This window comes from Phyllobates terribilis, unplaced genomic scaffold, assembly GCF_046119375.1.
Source record: "Phyllobates terribilis strain yellow unplaced genomic scaffold, ASM4611937v1 Scaffold_5__5_contigs__length_657084704, whole genome shotgun sequence".
NCBI lineage: Eukaryota > Metazoa > Chordata > Amphibia > Anura > Dendrobatidae > Phyllobates > Phyllobates terribilis.
Genome location: NW_027362765.1, coordinates 237208129 through 237212149, shown reverse-complemented (window position 1 = coordinate 237212149; position 4021 = coordinate 237208129). Strand labels below are relative to the sequence as shown.

The 4021-nt window shown below is 43.8% G+C and overlaps 4 non-coding genes across 4 annotated transcripts; 2 read left to right on the top strand and 2 right to left on the bottom strand.

Moving 5' to 3' along the window:
- Positions 1-2226: 2226 nt before the first annotated feature.
- TRNAK-CUU (transfer RNA lysine (anticodon CUU)) lies at positions 2227-2299 on the bottom strand. Its single transcript has one exon. It is a non-coding gene; the product is annotated as a tRNA-Lys (tRNA).
- A 143-nt stretch (positions 2300-2442) lies between these two features.
- TRNAG-GCC (transfer RNA glycine (anticodon GCC)) lies at positions 2443-2513 on the top strand. The gene has a single exon. It is a non-coding gene; the product is annotated as a tRNA-Gly (tRNA).
- Positions 2514-2765: 252 nt separating this feature from the next.
- On the bottom strand, positions 2766-2838 carry TRNAK-CUU (transfer RNA lysine (anticodon CUU)). Its single transcript has one exon. It is a non-coding gene; the product is annotated as a tRNA-Lys (tRNA).
- Positions 2839-3001: 163 nt separating this feature from the next.
- Positions 3002-3072, top strand: TRNAG-GCC (transfer RNA glycine (anticodon GCC)). Its single transcript has one exon. It is a non-coding gene; the product is annotated as a tRNA-Gly (tRNA).
- The last annotated feature ends 949 nt before the right edge of the window (positions 3073-4021 follow it).

The window sequence follows — 4021 nt, the reverse complement described above, 5'->3', positions numbered from 1 at the left end:
TGGGCATGACAACTCAGGGTCTGCAGCAGACGCCTGTGGTTGTCATGTCTCAATTGCTATGAGCGCCACCTAGTGGACAGCGCTCATAGCAAGTGAGCATTTCTCCTGCATACAAGCGATCTGCTCATCGCTTGTATGCAGTAGAAGCAATCAGACAACTGCTGCTTCTAGCCTCCTCTGTAGACTATAGAAGCAAGCAGAAAGTGTAAAAAAAAGTTTTTAAAAAAATAAAAAAAATAAAAAATATATAAAAGTTTAAGTCACCCCCCTTTCGCCCCATTCAAATAAAATATATATATATAAAAAAAACCCACATACACATATTTGGTATCGCCGCGTTCAGAATCGCCCGATCTATCAATATAAAAGAAGAATTAATACAATCAGTAAACGGCGTAACGAGAAAAAAATTTTAAACGCCAGAATTAAGTTTTTTTGGTCGCTACAACTTTGCAATAAAATGCAATAACGGGCGAAAAAACATCGGATCTACCCCAAAATGGTATCAATAAAAACGTCAGCCCGGCACGCAAAAAATAAGCCCTCACCTGGCCCCAGATCCCGAAAAATGGAGAAGCTAAGGGTCTCGGAAAATGGCGCCATTTTTTTTGTTTTTTTTAGCAAGCTTTGGATTTTTTTTTCACCACTTAAATAAAAAAGAACCTATACATGTTTGGTGTCTATGAACTCGTAACGACCTGGAAAATAATGATGGCAGGTCAGTTTTAGCAATCTGTGAACGTGGTAAAAAAAGGACCCAAAAAACAACTGTGGAATTGCATTTTTTTTGCAGTTTCACTGCACTTGGAATTTTTTTCCCATTTTCCAGCACACGATATGGTAAAACCAGTGATGGTGTTTAAAAGTACAACTCGTCCCGCAAAAAATAAGCCCTCACATGGCCATATTGAACGAAAATTAAAAAAGTTCTGGCTCTGGGAAGAAGGGGAGCAAAAAAGGAAAACACAAAAACAGAAAGACCCATGGTCGTTAAGGGGTTAACATATTTCACAGGAAAGCACTTTCACTTTCGTTTTTGAACGTTTTATTGTGAGCCTGTAAAAGTGGCTTAATACCTCATTGTTGACAGCAGTGACCTGGGGGTCAGAAATGCTTCCAGGGGCGATCCCCATGCTGTCCCCATGTCATTTGAGCACTGTCACTATCGTTTTGGGCACTTTTTAGGCTTTCTACAGACTGCCGGGGGAGCCGCCGCAAAAATGTTTGGGTCTCCCATAGACTAACATTGGGCTCGTTGCTCGGGTCGAGCACCCGAGTATCACAGTGAGCTCGGCCCGAGCTTCGAGCACCCGAGCATTTTAGTGCTCGCTCAACACTACTGATAAGACAATCATTATCCCCTAAAGAAATTCTATAACAGATAATTATAAGCCAAAAAAACATGACTTGATCCCCTTGTTGTTGGATTCTGCAAAACAACTGATCGCTCTACATTGGAAACTAGAATCTCCCCCTACTCACTCCGAATGGATAAATAAAGTAAACATGATTAGACGCTTAGAGGAACTCACCAGCTGGGAAACCTATACCCATCCCAAATTTTCTAAAGTTTGGAGCCAACGGAGCCAGGAGGTTTAATTCTTTCCTTGCCCCCCCCCCTAGAAAACCATATCAATCTCCTAATATGATATTCTTTCTATTCTTAGTCCCTATTCTTATCCCTTTTCCCTTTTGTTTACACCCATCCACTCCCTCCACCCTTCTGCGAATAAAGTACTCCCTTGGTCGAGAGTGTTTATCAACCTCTAACTTTTTTATGTCACTAAGCTTTAAGAGACCTACTATTCCTTTATAGGATTATTTGACTGCAATTATTTTATTTTATTTTATTCCATATTCATATGTCTTTACTCATATGTCATGGGCTACGAGCTTGTTTATGCTGTTGTCCTTATTCAGTTTTTTTCCGTTTTTTATGTTACTATGTTCTTTTAATGTAATGTAATGTATGCAGCACAGCTCCTTTTCTCATTTGCTGACCATTGCAGCGCATCTCTTCCCTCATTGACTTTGCAGACACTTGCGAAAACATTGGGCACTTGCTGCTTTTCTTTCGCTTCCCATCCTTTTGGGCCTACCCTGCCCTTTATCCTGCAGGGCTATGCTGTTTGTCATGTTTTGTAGCAAGCAGAAGGGAGCAGTTCGTAAGGGGTTATCTGGGTTGACAGTGGTTAGCATAAGTAGTAAAAGGCAGCAATAAGCAACCGCCCAACGTTGGGCTCGAACCCACGACCCTGAGATTAAGAGTCTCATGCTCTACCGACTGAGCTAGCCAGGCTGCAGACACGCACCGCACTGCACCGCACTGCACCGCACTGCACCGCACCGCAAGAGCTTCATGTGGTCAGGTCGGGCGATGGTGGCAGTCTGATCTTGGGACCTGGATCTGGCAGGCACCACTGACATGAAGGACTCATCCAAGCATTGGTGGTTCAGTGGTAGAATTCTTGCCTGCCACGTGGGAGGCCTGGGTTTGATTCCTGGCCAATGCAGCACAGCTCTTTTTCTCATTTGCTGACCATTGCAGCGCATCTCTTCCCTCATTGAGTTTGCAGACACTTGCGAAAACATTGGGCACTTGCTGCTTTTCTTTCGCTTCCCATCCTTTTGGGCCTTCCCTGCCCTTTATCCTGCAGGGCTATGCTGTTTGTCATGTTTTGTAGCAAGCAGAAGGGGGCAGTTCGTAAGGGGTTATCTTGGTTGACAGTGGTTAGCATAAGTAGTAAAAGGCAGCAATAAGCAACCGCCCAACATGGGGCTCGAACCCACGACCCTGAGATTAAGAGTCTCACGCTCTACCGACTGAGCTAGCCAGGCTGCAAACACGCACTGAACAGCACCGCACCGCACTGCACCGTACTGCACCACACCGCACCACACCGCACCGCAAGAGCTTCATGTGGTCAGGTCGGGCGATGGTGGCTGTCTGATCCTGGGACCTGCATCTGGCAGGCACCACTGACATGAAGGACTCATCCAAGCATTGGTGGTTCAGTGGTAGAATTCTCGCCTGCCATGCGGGAGGCCTGGGTTCGATTCCCGGCCAATGCAGCACAGCTCTTTTTCTCATTTGCTGACCATTGCAGTGCATCTCTTCCCTCATTGACTTTGCAGACACTTGCGAAAACATTGGGCACTTGCTGCTTTTCTTTCGCTTCCCATCCTTTTGGGCCTTCCCTGCTCTTTATCCTGCAGGGCTATGCTGTTTGTCATGTTTTGTAGCAAGCAGAAGGGGGCAGTTCGTAAGGGGTTATCTGGGTTGACACCACGGGCCTAGGTGGTCTGGAGTTGGGACCCGGTCCTATTTGTCTACCCTTTTATATGCATTACTTCAACTTTGATATACAGTAAGGTTTTTAATATAGGCAGTATAGGTACCGTCCCAATTTAGGGTCACCTTGCCGCTGGTGGGACGGCTTGTATACTTTTTTTGATCAAAAATAGTTCACTAAGTACCCTATATTTATTATGCAACTTTGCTTTACATTTATATATAATGATGGTAGGGTATGAGATATATTTTTGTCTTTTGTAGGTTTTGCTTCTTTTTGCTAGTGTGAACATGCTCCTATTTCTTGCATGTCTACCATCTTAGACCTCAGTTCACATTGCTTGGTTTTTTGTCTTGTTTGCATTCTGTGCAATTTAAGGGTGTGGCATCCCCTTTGTTGAGCTGATTGGTATATATGTAGCTTACCACGGGCCTAGGTGGTCTGGAGTTGGAACCCGGTCCTATTTGTCTACCCTTTTATATGCATTACTTCAACTTTGATATACAGTAAGGTTTTTAATATAGGCAGTATAGGTACCGTCCCAATTTAGGGTCACCTTGCCGCTGGTGGGACGGCTTGTATACTTTTTTTGATCAAAAATAGTTCACTAAGTACCCTATATTTATTATGCAACTTTGCTTTACATTTATATATAATGATGGTAGGGTATGAGATATATTTTTGTCTTTTGTAGGTTTTGCTTCTTTTTGCTAGTGTGAACATGCTCC